Source organism: Fundulus heteroclitus, unplaced genomic scaffold (genome assembly GCF_011125445.2).
Source record: "Fundulus heteroclitus isolate FHET01 unplaced genomic scaffold, MU-UCD_Fhet_4.1 scaffold_57, whole genome shotgun sequence".
In the NCBI taxonomy this organism is placed as follows: Eukaryota; Metazoa; Chordata; class Actinopteri; order Cyprinodontiformes; family Fundulidae; genus Fundulus; species Fundulus heteroclitus.
Genome location: NW_023397000.1, coordinates 322,857 through 343,100, shown reverse-complemented (window position 1 = coordinate 343,100; position 20,244 = coordinate 322,857). Strand labels below are relative to the sequence as shown.

General features: G+C 40.9%; 1 long non-coding RNA gene across 1 annotated transcript; it reads left to right on the top strand.

The window, feature by feature from the left end:
* The first annotated feature begins 6,245 nt into the window (after positions 1–6,245).
* Positions 6,246–6,542, top strand: LOC118561152. The gene is made up of 2 exons (XR_004929805.1): positions 6,246–6,342; positions 6,436–6,542. It is a non-coding gene; the product is annotated as an uncharacterized LOC118561152 (long non-coding RNA).
* Positions 6,543–20,244: the final 13,702 nt, after the last annotated feature.

The window sequence follows — 20,244 nt, the reverse complement described above, 5'->3', positions numbered from 1 at the left end:
GTCATTTCCATCTATTATTATGGTGTTGTGAGTCCAGTCCAGTTTATTGTTGACATGAACACCCAGGTATTTGAAACTCTTCACAGTTTCTATGTCCTGCCCCTGGATGTTCACAGGTGAGTGAGGTGGGGGTCTTCTCCTGAAGTCAATCACCATCTTCTTGGTCTTACTGGTGTTTAAGCACAGATGGTTCTTCTCACACCAGTTCACAAAGTCCATGATGACCAACCAGTTCTCCAGCTCGTTCCCCTCAGACACACAGCCCACAACAGCCGAGTCATCAGAGAACTTCTGAAGATGGGAAAAGATCAGCAGCTGGATCATGCGTAAAGACGCAGCATGAACCCATGTGTGCTTCAAGGGTTGCACCGTAGGGGAAAATGCTGGACCATATAGGCTTGATTCACTAATGAGACCAACATGGATAAACAAACCCGTAGATTAATATTAATCTGTTGTGTTTTTATTGCCTGATTGTGAATCTGATCATTCATATTGTGCCTTTTATAATCAAATACAATATTTTCTTATCAAAGTCAGTAAAAAAAGATTTCTCTTCCAGGGTCAAGTCAGCCACACCCCCGAAAATTAACATAATCTCACTCTTAACTTCTGATAAAAGTTGAGAGGTCTGATTAAGCATGACAATAAAAATTAAATAAAAAAATACCTGTTTTCATTTCATAATACAGTACTTATTACTTATTAAACTGTTAATATAGCCAACAAACCGCATATAGTTGGTCCAGTGAAAAGCTCCCTTGAGGTGAAAACAGCAGGTGGCTGTCAGAAGACATAAGGCGTTTCCTTTCCTTGTAATGTCCTACTTGAGCTGCGATTGGACTTCTCTTCCGGACCAATTGTCCACTCATCCAACATTTTAAAACATCTATCACTCACTGAAAACGTTTCCTATTACACTAAAAAAGTATCTCAAGATAATAATCTATAATAATTTAATATGTCAGTTCTAGGCTTACGTACATAATAAACCACTGATTGTTTCAAGTTACTTACTTCAGAACCGTTTGGGTTATCCATAGATACTGAACTTTGCTGAATCGAGGTATGGCCACAAAACTACTGTGAACAGCTGCTCTTATGAGCGGTGTAGTACCACAGGCACACTCAGTAGGGTAAAACAAGCGCACCCTTTCTGAGGCTGCCGTTCTATTGGCTGGAAAGGTTGCTAGGCGACGATTGACTGCAATCCGAGAGAGAGCAAAAAAAATCCGCAAGCGCGTATCGGTTTGAGTGCGAAGAGAAGGAAGCAAGAGAGAGGAGAAAATATCGGTGAAGAAGCATTAAATCTGAGAGCAGAAGCAAAGTTTGAGGGAGAAGATAATATATTTAAGTGTGAGCATATGTTTTGAGTGTGAGCGTTAGAAGTTTTGAGTGCAAGAAGATGAAATTCTTTTCTCAAATAGAAATGTTGTGCTCTTGGATTATGGCAGAATAATTCTTCCATAGAGGTGGCTGTGGCTTTTGTCTGTAAGGAGGTAGTCCACAGCTGACCTTCTGGTGAGAGAAGGGCAGTCCTAGTTGACTCTCTCTCATGTTTGCAGCAGGAGAAGAATTCAATCTGAGATCAATTTTTTATCATGGCATTATTGCATAACACCCCCCCCCCCCCCCCCCCTCTGTTTGTGACGTCCCCCCCTCTGGTCATTCATGTTTTATCCCTGGGGGGGATACATTCCTCCTCCCCTCTGGTCTGAATTTAAAAATGTATATAAATTAGGGCTGTCAGTTTTAAACACTTTTTTTTGTCTGCGTTAATTGCGCATCAAAACACACACACCGTTTCCTATTGGTTTTCCCCGCCGTGCTCTCTGCACTGTGTTTCTTTTATCCTCGCCGCTTTCCGTAGTTTCAAGAGCGCTAGCAAAACTGTAGCAAAACAGACCCGCGCTCACTGTTGCACAGACTGTTTATTTCATGCGACTTTGGGCTTGTTTTTTTTCTAAAGACGCTTGTAAATTTCATAAGTCATGGGTTGCGTTTTTTTGGGTCACGTTTCTGAAAGTGAAATCGCTTATTTGGGCTCTAAAATAAGGGACGGCGGTTATTAAGAGACCTGCCTGCACTAGACACTTTGAGTGTATCCAGCTGAAATATCCCTCCGCCATAGGAGCCGTTGGTAAAGGCAGACAGAGCAACTCTGCAGTTTACGGTGCAATAACCGCTGATAACTGCTGAAAGTAGATTACTTGGTGCAGATCACCATTTTGAGCAGACATTGGTTCTGAAGATGAGTTTTTAACATGCTGATAACATTGCAGAAACCCAACCCATAAACCGTACTTTAATGCTTATTAATTTGTTTTCTCTGTATTTGACAAACTAAGGCTGAATCACGTTGCCATACGAAGGACCTGGAGTTACTAAACAGCTGCTAAACAGTCTCTTTCAGGGTATTAAGCTCCTGCCCAGTTGCAAGCAAAGTGTAAGACTGGAATGACCTGGAAATTTAAAACCTTTTTCCAGGCTTAAACTCTATGAATATGGATATAAACAGCAAGCAAAAATATTGTTGTTGGTGTGAAAGCTCAGAATTAGATGTGTGTGAGAGAGAGTGAAAAAACGAACAATAAAACTTATGACTTTATTGAAATGTAAAATTTGTATTAATGCCTAATACCATGTCTATCTTTGTTTAAGAGGCAAAAAAATATATCGGCATGGTATTTATTTACAAATTTATTTACACATTGTGTAAACATCAGGGCGTCATGATTAGTCATTTAGCCATTATAGTCCAGAGTTTAACATTTGGCACTAGGATGTCTTCATTCCAATTCTCAAAAGTGCTTGAAAAATAACAAAATAAAAATTTGTACAAGCATGTATTTTATTAGTGTCATTTATTGCAAAATTGCATATTAAAATGCCCAAACAGGCTATTACACTTTCAGAAATAAAAGGATAAAACATGCAATTAATTTGCAATTAATCTCGAGTTAACTATCGACATTATGTGATTAATCGATTCAAATTAAAATTTTTAATCGTTTGACAGCCCTAATATAAATACATGTCTTGTGTCCTTCACGTTTGTTAATTGAATTTTTTGTTGTCTGTTTTTAAAGAGTATTATTACGTTTTCTGCTCAAAGGGGTTAAAGTAAACAGTGTTGTATAAAGTACTGAAATCTCGGAGTCAAGTAAAAGTATAGGTACCTCTATAAAATATGACTTTGGTAACAGTCCAAGTCACTGACTGAAATGTTACTTGAGTTAAAGTCTTAAAGTATCTGAAATGTCTTGTACTTAAGTATGAAAATTACTATAAAAAGAGATGTACTCAAGTAATGTAATAAAAAGTATAAGTAAAAAGTAAAACAAAGCAAATGCAGTTTGAATGACATTTTTTTTGGTTTTGGTAAACTTTAAAAGTCAAATTCACTTGAAATAATATAAACAGCCAAGTGCAGGAGAAATTTAGACCAAGTTTAGACAGAAAATACAACCTTTTTGTAAGCTTTCAGTTTTCCTTGTTTAAGTAAGATCAGTGCTATGCACTTTAAAATTGTACACAACCAAGTGCAGGCAGAATGTAGACCAGGGGGTGTATACTAAGAACATGGTTAAGTGATAAACCAGGTCTAGACAACCCACAGGAAGTGGTAAACCTGCTAATAGATACACCTGCAGGTGGTCATTTAGTTAAGAAAATTAGGAGTCTCTGCTATTAGATGCTTTACCTATACCACAAGGTTAATTTAACCTGCTTTACCACTGAACCAGCTTCTTATCCTGTTGGGGGTGATGAACAAGCCCAGGCAAGTCCCGACTTTGTCACAGTAAATCAGTAGGTGGGGTCAAAACACTTGCGTGCATGAGTCTCTAAACCAACGAGTAACTAAACCAAAACATTGAAAATGTATTGGAGTAAAAGTATGCAATTAAGATCAGAAATATAGTGAAGTAAAAGTAAAAGTTATCAAAAAATGTTATACTCGAGAAAAGTATAAAGTACTCCAAAATATACTTAAGTACAGTAGTGAAGTATTTTTACTTCATTACTATACAACACTGAAAGTAAACTAATACCCACTCCCGAGTCCAGACAGTAGATGGCACAAGTTTAAAAACAATAGTCTAACCTACTGGATCTAGCTAGCTACCTGAAAGAGCAGCTGCTAGCTAACCAAGTAATGAATGAGAACGTGTGGCAGCATGAACGTCAATAAAGTATTTTGTCATATTTCAGCCCAAAAAATCAACAGAAAAGGTAGAGTAGATAACGGGACGAACAGCCATGGTAATGTTACAGGGCGAACTTTGGTGGATGATGAAGATTTGCAGGCAGCGTCACAAGACAAGAAGCAGCAGCCGATTTGTCCACCCTGTCTTGAGCCAGACAGCATGCAGGCCACATAACCTTGTCGTTATGTTCATTTATAAAACACTTGAAATGATCCCCCCCTCTGTTTTTTTTTATTTATTTTTTTGTAAATCGCACACTGGTTATATGCAATGTCCACCCTAATTTTTTATGTGTCTCAGCAAACACACAAACTCCCTGAGCAATCACTTGACCTCTGTGAGCAACATCGTGCACACTGAGACTACATTACGGCTGTACGAAACCTAAGATTATATCAAGCTACATGGCTTACTAAAAGAATCAAGTTACAGCAATGATTTGGGTTAGATTACTTATTTTAGATAAAACTGATTTAGCCAGATTAAATGAAAAAGACAAAAATCTTGTCATATTTTCATTTCAGAGTAGGGGTCCTGATAAGGAAGAACTGAGAGATGTGCATATCTTTCAGAGTTCCAATTTTATTGCCATTCAATTATTTACATTTTCTGCAGTGAGATTTAGCACCAGCATGTAGTGCTGCTTGCAGCCTCTCTTCTGTCAGTCTGCTCCAGGGCAGCTGTGGCTACTAACATAGCTCACCACCATCAGGGTGTGAATGTGTGCATGAATGGGTGAATCAAGGTTATGAGTCAGTGTAAAACGCTTTGGGGTCCTCAGATGATTTATATAAATATTCTCAGCCACACATCGCTTTTCTAACACAACAAGGGAACGTTCTCAGTTCTGAACAATTTCTTTGTGCTGTACTTAATTTTCATGCCAACAGCAGCTTTTTAATAATGTAGGAGACGCAGAAAATCTTTCAGAGGCAGCTGTATGTGGTACTGTCAGGAATGTTACTGTTGCACTCAGTTATAGTTTAAAGGTGTTCCATAGTCAGAGACCCACAAGATTAATAAGAGAACTTTACAGAATGAAAGCAATAATTTATTCTGTGTAAAACTTTGTCAACTCCAGCTCTACTTTTCTATGCATATATTTTAGTTTCCGTTCACCTATTTTTCCCCCAACACCGTTAGGACTGCTGCACATTTATTCACTTAAATAACACTATCTTTACTTCAGCTGGAATTACACATATAGCCTATATGATTAATATAAAGTGAGGTTGTCACAAGACAGTTAATGTCAACTCATTTGTAGAAGGATGGGTGAACAATGCTTGCAAAAAGATGAACATATCAGTGATTCAATAACTCACACCATTCTATCATTACTTGTATTTGTTGAATATAGTCACATAATGCTTTAGTTGAGCATTTTTAAACATAAAAATCTTATAACATAACATTATTGATTAAACTGTATTTTCTTACTTGGTCATCATTTACTGCCCCGTCCTTTCAATGCCTTTCCTAATCAATGCGCCCCCCCAAAAAATATAAAAAACCCGCCTCCTGTTTGTGTTGAATTTGTGAAGTGTGAGAATAGCTCTAATTTTCCATCAACTAATTCTCACAGCATTCTCTGCCATCAACTTGCTCTTTCTGCTGCAACACCATTGTTTCTTATGGTTTAATATTCTCCATATACCTTCATTAAATATTTCTAATTCCACTTGTGAGAAATGCGCACTTCGAGGCTTCTTATTCCTGCCGTTGCCATGGTGAATCAGGTTAACTGCGATCCATTGATCAGGGCTTTTTTCATGCTCCTGCTCGCGTTCAACTCATGGTTGAACACGCTGTGTTTAGTTACCTGACTGATATCGGCTGTTCTAAAACTGGAAACGCTGAGTATGACTGAGTGAGGTAGAACTACTAAGGTAGAACTACTAAGAGCAGCAACTTTCTACGGGTGGACCGGCCATTTTTTCATTAACGGAGTCCAGAACAAAAACGCACACCGCAACCTGCCCAACTAAGCCGGGCGTACACTGTACAATAAAGACGTCTGCTCCACCCACCGATCAGAACTGCGGTCAAGTGAGCCCTCACTTGATTTTGTTGGTCTCGCAAACACTAAGGATTACGGCAGAGGCGGCTGAGACTACTTTTCAAAATAAAAGCAGTATGTTCGCGGTTTATCGACCATGCTTAATGCTATACTTTATGTATCACTCTTTAGCCTAAAAAACTCTCAAAACACTGTTTTCTTTTACAGCTGACTACTTTTACTTACAGATGACAGATGATGTTCTTCAGAACTTATTCATCAAACTGCATCTACATCATTTGTGTTTTAAAAATAAAGGCATTTAAAAATCTCTAGATTAACTACATTTTTGCTGTTTTATACTACCATGCTGAACACCTCCAGTGTTCAGCATGGTAGCAGAAAACCTCCAGATGTGGCTCAATAAGTTTCAGACAATTCTGATGTGGCATTTCAAAATAAGAGCCATTTGAAATTGCTATATATTAACTAATTATTACCAAAGTTGCTGTAGCTCTAGCAACTAAACCGTAGATAATCAGTGGATGCAACCACTTCAGCATGATAGGAGAAGACCTCCAGATGTGGCTCAATAAGTTTCAGACAATTCTGATGTGGCATTTAAAAATAAGAGCCATTTGAAATTGCTATATATTAACTAATTTAGACCAAAGTTGCTGTAGCTCTAGCAACTAAACCGTAGATAATCAGTGGATGCAACCACTTCAGCATGACAGTAGAACACCCCCAGATGTGGCTCAACAAGTTTCAGACATTTCTGATGTGGAATTACAAAATAAGAGCTAATTGAAATTGCTATATAATAACTCATTATTAACAAAGTTGCTGCCACTGCAGCAACTAAACCGTAGATAATCAGTGGATGCAACCACTTCAACATGATAGCAGAAAACCTCCAGATGTGGCTCAATAAGTTTCAGTCAATTCTGATGTAGCACTTCAAAATAAGAGCCATTTGAAATTGCTATATATTGACTAATTATTAACAAAGTTGCTGTAGCTCTAGCAACTAAACCGTAGATAATAAGTGGATGCAACCACTTCAGCATGATAGGAGAAGACCTCCAGATGTGGCTCAATAAGTTTCAGACAATTCTGATGTGGCATTTCAAAATAAGAGCCACTTGAACTTGCTATATAATAACTAATTATTAACAAAGTTGCTGCCACTGCAGCAACTAAACCGTAGATAATCAGTGGATGCAACCACTTCAGCATGACAGTAGAACACCCCCAGATGTGGCTCAACAAGTTTCAGCCAATTCTGATGTGGAATTTCAAACTAAGAGCCATTTGAAATTGCTATATATTAACTAATTTAGACCAAAGTTGCTGTAGCTTGAGTCCAATGTCCAATGTCAAACCAACTTCACCGCGGTCTAGTGCAGGCCAGAAAGTAGCGCTACATACTTGGCCGAAGGATCAAAAGGTCAGAAAGAAATGGGATAAATTCGTAAAAGAAACGCGAAAGGACTGGATTGCCGGCAGTGACAAAAGTGTTTTATGCAATTCACACTTCACGAGCGAGGATTTTGAGGGGTACTTACAATGGAGCATGGGCTCTATGTCTTGGGCAGCGTTAGATATAGTCTCCTCAGGTTCACCTTGTTCAAACTCTGTTTCTTCGTATATATATTCGGTATCGTAGTCGCCGATGCTTGAGGTGAAGTTTGTAGATGTATCAAAAAAAAATTTAATAAATTTTTTGTACGTAGAGTAAGAGTTATTAATTAAATTTAATAAATCGGTCGCGAAAGTTGTAGTGTTAGCAGCCGGATGCACGGTACTAGTTCTGTTTGTGACGTCACATTCCGGAGCAGCCAATTGAGGAATGGTCGGGCTCTTTCGCTTATATAGCAAGTTTTATCGAAATTACTTCCAAACGGCGCACATAATTCACATATAATATACATTTCTTTACTCTGGTGACTATTTGAATGCATCTGCGTTAAAATACACTCAGTCCAAGAGTTAGACTTTAAGTAATTTTTAACAATGTTTCTGTCACTCTAGCAACTAAACCGTAGATAATCAATCGATGCTTACACTTCAGCATGACAGTAGAACACCCCCAGATGTCGCTCAACAAGTTTCAACCAATTTTGATGTGGAATTAAAAATCAGAGCCAATCAAAATCTCTACATTTAGTCACTCTGAAACAACTTGTCAGAACTCCTTCAGCTTGACAGCTTTCCTCATCACCGGTGTCCACCAGAGTGGCCCACAGAGTGGGGCCCCGGTGACCTGCGACTGGGCAAGCATTACATTGCGTTAATTTGTTTCATTCATCATAAGGGGTCTTTGGGCTGCTCTTTGTCTGGTCCCTCACCTAGGACCTGTCTGCCTTGGGTGACCCTACTAGGGTCATGAAGCCTCTGACAGCATAGCTCCTAGGATCATTGAGGCACTCAAACCCCTCCACCATGATAAGGTGGCAGTCCAGGGGAGGGGTAGTGCAACACAGTTACTCTTAATAGCAAAATTAATAGTTGTCATGGTTTAATTTTGGTCTGGCTTTTTTCCCTGTTATTTTCCAGTTCCTCCTCATCTCACTCAGCTCACCTTCCACTCCCTCAGCAATCAGTCACACCTGTTAGACATTAATTAGTCAGAACTCATTCCGCCTGCCAGCCTCCCTACATAAGCCTCCCTCAGTCTTCTCTTCCCCGCCGGTTCGTCATCATTCTCCACGTCTGTCAGCCTACTTTGCTCCCTGTTTAGTTGCTGGAGTTCCTGCCACCTCTGTGTATCAAGTGAAGCGTCTGCTAGCTGCTGGATTTCAGGCTACCTCTCTGCTTCAAGTAAGGCCTATGCTAACTGTAGGACTGCCTGAGGACATTTCATGGCTGTATTTGTTGCCCAGGTAGCATCCTATAACAGTTCCACGCTGGAATTCACAGAGCTCCTGAGAGCAACCCAGTCTTTCACAAATGATTGTGAAAACAGTGTGCATAGATGCTTGATTTTATACAACTGTGGCTATGGGAGTGATTGAATCACCTGATTCCAATAATCTGAATGGGTGAGCAAATATTTTTGGCAATATAATGTATGGCCAATGCACTTAATGTTTTAACAGTCTTTTATTTTGAAATTCCACATCAAATCTTAATCAGCTTTGTTGAGCCACATCTGGAGGTGTTGTACTGTCCTGCTGAAGTGGAAGCATCGATTGATTATCTACAGTTTAGTTGCTAACGTGACAGCAACTTTGGTCAAAATTACTTAATATATACAGTTTTTATGTGGCTCTTATTTTGAAATGCCACATCAAAATTGTCTGAAACTTGTTGATCGAAATCAGGAGGTTTTCTATTGTCATGCTGATGTAATGGTATTCACAGAAAATGTCCAATTCTATAGCAACATTTACAACAAAACAGGTCAAATTGAGTCAATGTAGAGACTTTTAAATAACTTTATTTTTAAATTCCAAATTATGTAGATGGACTTTGATGAATAACTTCTGGAGATCATCATCTGTCATCTGTAAGTTAAAGTAGTCAGCTGTAAAATAAATAAGCTGTTTGAGTATTTTTTGAGGCTAAAGAATGTCACATAAAATGTCACGTAAAGCATAGAAAAATATTTCATATAACTGATGTAAATATGTGTAAAAACACGTGGTCGATACACGGCTAACATGCTGCTTTTATTTTGAAAGGTAGTCTAAGCCGTCTCTGCCATAATCCTTAGTGTTTGCGTGACCAACAAAAACAAGTGAGGGCTCACTTGACCGCAGTTGGTGGTAGGTGGAGACCTGCTTATATGCAGCAGCCAAAATTGGCCTTAAACTGGCAGCGTACCATTTATGCTGCTACAGAAACAAAGGAACCGTACACACAATAGCATTGTTCGTAGCATTATCGTTCCTGCTAATTTTAGAAATTTAAATTTAGAAAATTAAAAGATTTGTGGACTACTTATAACTACTACTTATAGGATTTGCCTCCCATTCTACTTTTAGAGACTCTAGGAACCACCAGCAGACCTGCAGCCTGAGAGCGAAGAGCTCTTTTAGGAACATATGGGGTAATCAGAGCTCTGATATATGATGGAGCTTGATTATTAAGGGCTTTATACATTAGAAGAAGAATTTTAAATTCTATTCTTCATTTAACAGGAAGCCGATGAAGGGAAGCTAAAATTGGAGAAATATGATCCCTCTTGTTGATTGATATTGTTGATAACTAACTCTCAAGGGACGGAGTAAAGAGAGAAGAGGAAGAGGCCAAGTATTGAGCCTTTAGGTACTCTGCATGAGTGGTACTCTTTAATAAAATAAAATAAAAACAGCAGTTCTCCATTCTTATAAAAAGGTTATATGTTTTTTTCTGTTTTAACCCACTAACTGAATAAAAACGTGTTGACACTTCTTTCACTTTTTTAACAAAAGTAATACATGTTTACTTCCATGTCTAGTCGGATAAAAATTAGATGGAGCTGACTGGACCCGCTCTTCCAGCATCCAGACAACGAAATTTAACATAATCTCACTCTTAAGTTTTGACAAAAGTTGAGAGGTCTGGTCATAGGTCACACGTCATAAATCTTAGGTCATAGATCACAGGCAGCAGGTCATAAATCATAGGTCACCCATGGTGACGTTATAGGTCCAATAGTGACATCATACTGGAAGTGGGAGGGGTCGGGGCCAAAACTGTCACTTTGGAATGTCAATAGGCTAAGTGATTTGATGGGAAAGGAGGTAACCTATTTTTTACCACTAAGACACACCAACTTTGTGCCTACACAAACAGTGATCCAGGAATCCTTTCTATATTAGAAAGGTTAATGGCAGATGATCTACCCCCCTGGATGGTTCCCTTCCCCTTCTCACATCATATGTGCAGATTTTGAAAGGATAAATACACAGCACAACAACATCACCTTTCAGGGGAACATGTCTAGTGAAGAAGTAACTCCTAACTTTATAATGCTGTTGGGAACAGAACATTTGTATTAAAATGAATCACAGAAGCTAGCTTGGAAATGGCTCCCCTTTATCCTCACAAATCGTTTTTAAACAAATCTTATTAATCTCAATCATTAACTGTTATCACAAATGTATTGCATACTCACAGGGAATGCCTTTCATGAACTCAAGCATCCCTAGAACACATGTCAGCTATCAGAGAGTTCTCAACTTTTCTGCTCCCTACTACAAATGACCGATAGGAGTGATGTCATATCCTGTTCAAACCCGCGAAGCAAGCCTTCAAAATAAAAGTGCATGACACACGTCAGAACACTCCCCGCCTGGAATCCCAGGGATAGCACCAACTTAAACGTGAACCTCATTAGATAACAAGAGAACCATCTCTGAAATTGGCCTAAAATAACACTTAACAGTCCCTTGTGAGGCAACTTTAACCTCTGCCTTCCTTATGATCCCATCCTCACTAGGGAAAGTTTTAGCAATGACACCCATTGGCCACTCATTTCTTCTTGTCTGCCTGTCCTTGAGGAGAACGATACCCCCTTGTTTGATATCCATCTTCTTGCAGTGCCCCTTTTGACGAGTTTGCAGTGTGCTGAGATACTCTTTGCGCCACCTGCTCCAGAAGGTGTCCGCAAGAAACTGAACACGCTTCCAATGGCTTTTGAGCATTTCTTTGGGGTCCACGTTGTCACAGATGGGGGGTACAACTTGTGTTTTTTGAGTCAGCAGCATTGCAGGTGAGAGAATGTGGGGATGCTCTGGGTCTGATGAGATTGGGACCAAAGGACGTGCATTTATGGCTGTGACTTCTGCAAGGAAAGTGGTTAGGATTTCGTGGGTGAGTCGAACACGACCAGCTTGCAGCAGCATGTTATCCAATATGTGCCGCGCCAACCCAATCATCCTTTCCCATACTCCCCCCATGTGGGAAGAATGAGGAGGGTTGAAGATCCAGGTACACTTCTGATCCTGCAGAAACCTTTGTACTTTGTCCCTTTCTTGTGTTTTTGTGGACATCTCCTTGTAGGCTCTGACGAAGTTTGTGGCACAATCTGAGCGCAGCTGTTTTGCAGGACCACGCAGAGCAAAGAAACGCCTCAATGCGTTGATGAAACTTGATGAGCTCATCTCCTCTACTACTTCAATGTGGCCACCCCTTGTGCATAAACATGTGAATAGTATTGCCCACTGTTTGCCTTCCCCCCTCTCGTACGTCTTGAAGTGACCTCCCATGGGCCAAACATGTCCATACCCACGTACGAAAATGGAGGAGCCACTTGGAGTCTGTCCAGAGGCAAATCACTCATCTCTTCTAACTTCCCTCTTAGTTTTTTTACATGTCACACATTTGCTTATGGCATTCCCAATGCATCCTACTATCCACAAGCCGTTTTCTCTGACAGCACCCTCTGTAAAATGCCTTCCCTGATGGTTTACCTTTTCATGGTAGTATCGCACAATCAGGGTTGTGATGTGATTACTTCCTGGTAGGATTATAGGGTTTGTTTCTTTTACTCCCAGCCCTGAATGACTAATGCAACCACCAACTCTCAACAACTTGTCTTCTCCAATGAAGGGGTTAGGCTTTGTGAGTGGGCTGTTTGTATGAAGGTTCTGCTTTGTATTGATGGATTGCATTTCCTCTGCCTATGCTTCAGACTGCACATTTCTGATGATTAATGTCTCTGCTTGTTCTAACAGTTTGGGGGTGATGGCTGTTCAACAGATGTTCCACCCCGTGCAGTTTGGGTCCGTTTTTGACTGAGAGTAGCATTGTGCAACATGGATGAGGCGTGGCATGGTTTTATTTAACGAGGGCCAAGTGGAAAAGTGCTTCCAACGCATTGTGCCAAGGGTGCCCTTAGAAACCTTAGTGCAAAGTGTCTTTACCTCTGGGCATACCTCTACATCATTTTCTGGATTGGCAAGTTCAAATCAGAACATGGAGGTACGAGATGAGCGGCTGAGATCTCGCGAGAGCTGTGCGTAAGTAAAATGGAGGTGTTCATGTAATTCAAAATCAAACATGCTAAGGTAAGAACGAACCAATAACTGAAACTAATACAAAGTAAAAGCCCAAACATTTACAACTGTCTTATTTTTTACGAGGGAACAAACTGGACGAAGAGACCTTGACGAGCCTGGAGTGCTACCTGGACGAGTGTTTCGATAGCATCGTGATGGGGAAGGCCCAGAAGCCTACGGCTGCTAACACACCGTCACTTAAGCGCACTCTACGTTCTAATTCTACCAGTGCGTCATCTTCATCTTCAACTCTGTCTCCCGACAGGAGCTTCAGTGACATCTTGGAATCCATCGACAAGAAGCTTACGAGCCTTGACGCGCGTCTCGCCCTGGTAGAAGTTCTACATAAGGAGTTTCAGTCTCTCAGGGAGTCTGTGGAGTTTAGCCAAGCCCAGCAAACAGCTATGGCCGCGGAGAATGACGCGCTGAGGGGGAAGGTTACGGAGTTGACCGAAGGGATTATCCAGTTTTCCGGCGAAAATAAGAAAATGAAGGAATCCATTCTGGACATACAGTCGCGAAGTATGAGAGATAATCTCGTCTTTGCAGGCATCCAGGAGCAGCAGGGAGAGATAGCCGAGGAAACAGTCCGTGTCTTTCTCCAGCAGAAGCTGAAAATTCCGGCGGATCAGGTAAAAAACATCACTTTTCATCGAGTCCACCGGCTCGGAGGTAAGAAACCCGACAAAACCTGTCCCCATTCGATTGTAGCAAAATTTGAGCATTATAAACAAAACGAATTTGTTAGAAGTTGCGGCAGGGAACTGAGAGGGACAGACTTTAGTGTTAATGATCAGTTTCCTAAGGAAATCCTAGATCGCAGGCGAGTACTGTTCCCAATCAGGAAGAAATACATGATGGACGGCGTTAAAGCCACCATATCGGTTGACAGACTTTATATTAATGGACAGTTGTTCAGGGATCAGATGATCACCCCTTCGCTTTATTAGTTACATCACAGGGGGATTTAAAGCATGTTTCAATGATTTAAAAAATAAATAAATAAAATTAAAAAATTAAATAAATAAATAAAAAAGGTGCACAGATAGGTACACGGTGATAAATGAAATACACGCACAGCTCAAGAGCACGTTGGTATGGTTGTTGTTCGCGGTTGGGTACACGAGGCACGGGCTATGGTTTATCCTTTTTCACATTCTCTTACTTTTTGCTCTTTCTTATCTCCTTGTGTATTTCTATCTTATTTGTCTGCTTCTTTCCTGTTCATCAGACAATCACAAGCACATCATATGATGCTACCTGGGTCTATGTATGACTATTTTCTCGAGGGCATGCACCTTCTAACTTCTCACTCACATCTATGGTGAATGTAAAGTTTGTGACATGGAATGTGCATGGGGCTGGCACCAGAGAGAAAAAATTGAAGCTCATTAATCAGCTTACTAGATTAAAGGCAGATGTTGTCTTATTGCAAGAAACCCACAAATCAGCTACAAATGCAAGTGAGCTTAATTCACCTGAGTTCCCTGATGTGTTTGCGTCCGGCTATAACTCTAGACAGAGAGGTGTAGCAATCTTAATCCACAAAAACGTTAGTTTTAAAATATTAGACAAAACTATAGATCCTGAAGGTAGATACATAATAATTAAAATAGCTATCCATAACCAGAAGCTATGTATTGTCAGTATATATGGTCCAAATGTTGATGACCCCTCTTTTTTCCACCAACTCTTCCTTGCACTTTCAAAACACGGGGATTGTTCACTAATTATAGGAGGTGACTTCAACTTTGGTTTAAATAACGATATAGACAGGTTGAATACAACAGGGACTCAGCGTAGTTGGCAGTCAGTAAGTGTAGTCAAACAATACATGAGTAATTTTGGTCTTTGCGATGCATGGCATTCTCTTCATCCTAATAGTAAAAATATACTTTTTTCTCAAATGTTCACCATTCATACTCTCGTCTGGACAGCTCACTGCTGTCGGAAATTTCAGAGACGGTAATCCATCCTATTGCTATCAGTGATCACGCTCCTGTTACTCTCACCTTAATTAATAAAAAATAACCCCACAAAACAAAATCTGGAGATTTAATACATCACTGCTTAAAGATGAAGAATTTATAAAATTCATCAAAGAACAGTGGGCTTCATACTTGGAATACAATGATCAACCAGGTACATCGGCATCGATATTGTGGGAAGCTGGACAAGCAGTGATGAGAGATAAAATAATTTCTTTCTCATCTCATAAAAGAAAAAAGAAAACAAAAAGATTCAGCAATTAGAAGAAAAACTTAAGTTACTAGAATCCTCTCAAGAAGAAGGAAAGTTAGGTAAAATCCATGAAGTAAAATTAGAACTAAACCACTATATTGAAAAGCAAAATAGATTTCTAATACAAAGACTTCGAATAGAAAATTTTGAACTTGGCAATAAGTCAGGAAGCTTCCTAGCTAATCAGCTTAAAATAAATAAGGAGAAAACTACTATATTTGCAGTTACAGATTCAACTGGTAATACAGTAAGTGAACCGGAGTGTATAGATAATACCTTCCGCAATTTCTACAAATCTTTATACACGCCACAGATAAATCCATCAGAGAATCATATCAAGCAATTTCTGGATAAAATGACACTTCCTAAATTATCAGATTGTTCACGAATGAGGGGAAGATGGAGCGGGAGATCGACAGGAGGATTGGTGCAGCGTCTGCTGTGAAGCTGAGCCAAAAGGCGAAGCTCTCGATTTACCGGTCGATCTACGTTCCTACCCTCATCTATGGTCACAAGCTTTGGGTCGTGACCGAAAGAACGAGATCCCGGATACAAGCGGCTGAAATGAGTTTTCGCCGTAGTATGTCTGGGCTCTCCCTTAGAGATAGGGTGAGGAGTTCAGTCATCCGGGGAGGACTCAGAGTAGAGCTGCTGCTCCTCCACGTCGAGAGGAGCCAGTTGAGGTGGCTCGGGCATCTGGTCAGGATGCCTCCTGGACGCCTCCCTGGTGAGGTGTTCCGGGCATGTCCCACTGGGAGGAGGCCCAGGGGAAGACCCAGGACACGCTGGAGGGACTATGTCTCCCGGCTGGCCTGGGAACGCCTTGGGATTCCTCCGGAGGAGCTGGCCCAAGTGGCCGGGGAGAGGGACGTCTGGGCCTCCCTACTGAAGCTGCTACCCCCGCGACCCGACCCCGGATAAGCAGAAGAAGACGGACGGAAATTATCAGATAACCAAAGAATGACACTGGACTCCCCGCTGACAACAGCTGAAACCCAGGAAGCTCTTAAAAGCATGCCTAATAAAAAGGCTCCAGGTCCAGATGGATTCCCTACTGAGTTTTACAAAGAGTTCTGGAATATTCTAGCCCCAACATTCCACAGAATGTTGCAGGAAATACAGGAAAAAGGCAGATTTCCAGCTAATATGAATTCTGCCACCATCAGCCTTCTGCTTAAGCCAGACAAAGATCCTATGTTGCCCACCAGTTATCGTCCCATATCCTTAATTAATGTGGATATTAAGATAATCTGTAAAGCTTTTGCAAAAAGATTAGACAAAGTGACTCCTCTCATAATACATCCAGATCAAACTGGTTTCATCAGAGGAAGGCAGTCATCCACAAATACACGCAGATTACTTAATTTAATTGATTATTCCTACAGTAAAAACATTAAAACCAATATATTGTCTTTAGATGCAGAAAAAGCATTTGATAGAGTAAACTGGAAATTTTTATTCGCTACTCTTCATAAATTCGGTTTTGGCAATTATTTCATAAATTGGTTAAAAATTTTACACAGTTCTCCAACAGCCTGTGTCAGGACAAATAATCAAATATCTTCCAGTTTTTGTCTACAGAGGGGCACCAGGCAAGGATGCCCTCTTTCTCCATCACTTTTTGCCATCTTTATAGAACCTCTAGCAGCAACAATCAGACAAACAAAAGCTGTAAAAGGTATAAAATGCATGAAAATAGAGCATAACATTAGTCTATACGCGGATGATGTATTACTTTATCTCCAGCCTTCAAATAATTCTCTTTCACAAGTAATTAGAATACTAGAATCTTTCTCTAAAGTATCAAATTACTCTTTAAACTGGTCTAAATCTACGGTACTGTCAAGTAATTGCTCTCTCGAAAACTCCCTAGATTTACAAATGCAATCAGGAAATATTAAATATTTAGGTATTATTGTGTCGTCTAAATTAACGGATTTACTAAAACCTAACCACACCCCACTTTTAAACAGGATAGAAGATGACCTTAAAAGATGGAAATTGCTTCCAATTTCACTTACGGGTAGGGTAGCTTCAATAAAAATGATGGTCCTACCTAGAATCAATTATTTATTTTCAATGATCCCCAATAAACTATCATCCGACTGGTTTAAATCTCTAGACTCTGCCATTTCTAAATTTCTTTGGAAAGATAAACCCCCACGTATTAGCTTAAAGATAATACAGAAGACTAAAAACAGAGGAGGATTAGATTTGCCTAACTTCCATAACTATTACTTAGCAAATAAGCTACAATACATCTCTAAATGGATAAAAAATAGTCATCTAGATGAGCCTTGGTTAGATATAGAACAGGAAATGTGCAATAATATCATGATTTCAGATTTGCCGTTTATTAGCTCAAATATAAAACGGCATACATGCTTCAAAAATATCAACATTAGCTTTACTCTGACAGCATGGTGGGAGTTCCTTAAAATGACAGAGTCATCCCTTATCCCATGCAGTCGTACATCTATCTGGAATAACCCTGATATCCTACAAAATAATAAAATGATAAACTTTACATACTGGAAGAATAAAGGTATTAAATATCTGGAACATCTGTCCCGGTTCTGGTTGGCTGGCGGGCCCTGCGGCCTCCCCCTGGCACCCGGGCTGCGGTGGTGCCGCTGGCGAGGCCCCCTTCTCTGGGTGGGGCCTTCGGGGAGCGGGGGTGCCTATTGGAGTCAGTAGGGGAGCTGGCTCCCTGGGATGGCTTCCCAGTCCTTTGCTCCCCATCCCCGGACTCCTCCCTCTGCCTGCTCCATCACGCCGCCACACATGTAGGTCCTTGGGGAGGACCTACATGTACTGGAGGTTGCCACTTTCTGGTGACGTCCCTCTCCCCAATTTTATCATGCATTTTAGACACTTTCACTCCAAACATTTTCACAACGCATACTCATGTAGGCCATGGTATGGGGGGTTGGGGGGAAGACGTCTGGGGGGGTGGGGGGTGGGGGGGCATTTATGTTGTGTGAGCCTTGCCTCGGACGGCTCCCTCTTTGGGAGTCCGGGGTTATGGGTCCCCTGACTCCTGCCTCTGTGCTCGGGGAAGGCGGGCCTTTGGTTCTTCACAACCACTATCGAGCTATTTCCTTCTGGATAATTTTCACCTAAACTAGTGCACTCTCACAAACTCCCACAGGTGCAGGGTTCCAGGTCTTAAGTGTTTACTTATATACAGAAAGCCTGTCATTTATTTATTTATGTTCTTTCTTTTTTCAGGTTTCACTTTACACATGTCAGCTTAAATAATAGTACATATGATTTAGCAATGGCATCTAGGTGTTATTCGATTGTATCTGTTGCTTTATGTCTGTTGGTTGTGCTGTTCTTTTTGCATCTCTCTTTCCAGGTGATGGAGCAGACGGAGAACGTTTTATCATTCTCTCCCTTTTATCTCTTCTTTCTTTCACCTCTTCTCTTTCTTTCTTTTTTTCTCTTCTTGCTCTTCCTTTACTCTCCCATTGTAGTGTCCATATAATTTGAAATTCTCCCTGCAGGAATCACAATAAAGCTATTTACATGCATAAATCAAGCGGAGCACTATGGCGAAAGCTGTTCGCTCCACTTGTGAAAGCAAAATCTGTCGAGCTCTATCTGGCATTGAAACGTCAATTCCTAAAAAAAAAAGAAGTTCAAATCCATGTTGCTCTGGCTGGTTATCCGAATGCTGAAGGAAGGCTGGACCTCTGAACTACGATGTGTTCAGCAACTCTGCAGCAGGGACAGATCGCGAACCGTGGTCAGCAGGGTTCTGGTCTGTGGTAACGAAATGCCATTGCTCTGGAGTAGTTGACTCTCTGATGCGGCACACAGGGTTGTTCACATACACATAAAAGTGCCTGGACTGGTTGTGAATATAACCTAGGACCACTTTGCTGTCTGTGTAGAAACTAGTTTTGTCAATGGGATGATCAATCTCTTCCTTTATGATCTCTGCCATTTCAACTGCCATTACTGCGGCACAAAGTTCAAGCCTAGGAACTGTGAGCACTGGCCATGGAGCAAGTCGTGCCTTACCTAGGATGAAACCAACCTCTGTTGTGCCATCATGAGCGGTGACCCTTAAGTACGAGACTGCGCATATGGCCTTCATAGATGCGTCTGAAAAATACAAAGCTCCACACATTGAGCTTGAGACAGAGACCTTTTAGTGTATGTGCGTGGGACATGAATTTCGCTAAGGCACTGGAGGGACAGTTTCCACTTTATCCATTGGCCCTTTAGGTCCTCAGGAAGAGGTTTGTCCCACTCCGTCGTCTGAAGAGATAATTCTCTGAGAAAAAGTCGTCCTTGAATGATGATTGGGGACAAAAACCCAAGTGGGTCAAACACACTGTTCACAGTTGATAAGACCCCCTTTCGTGTGTAGGGCTTAAGTTGTCTGTGTCAACAGAGAGAGTTTCATCCACCCCCACTAGACTCACTGCGGTGGAACTTGGTTGCCCGTCTACCCCCACTGGACTCAGCATTACCTGGTTGACGTCAAAGTCCAATTCACACTGCACAGCCTGATGACTGACGTTCACTGGCTGTGGGGAGGGGTTGGACAGATTACAGGGACATGACTGGCGGCAGGGTCTTCTGGAGAGGCTGTCTGCATTGGTGTGCAACCGGCCAGGGCGATGGATGATCTCAAAGTTATACTCACCGAGTCTCTCAAACCACCTAGCGAGCTGTCCTTCAGGCTCCTTCATTTTTGTTAGCCACCGAAGGCTACTATGGTCGGTGCGGACAATAAAGGGCCGCCCCAGGCGATATTGCCGGAAATGTGTTGTGAACTCCACCACGGCTAGCA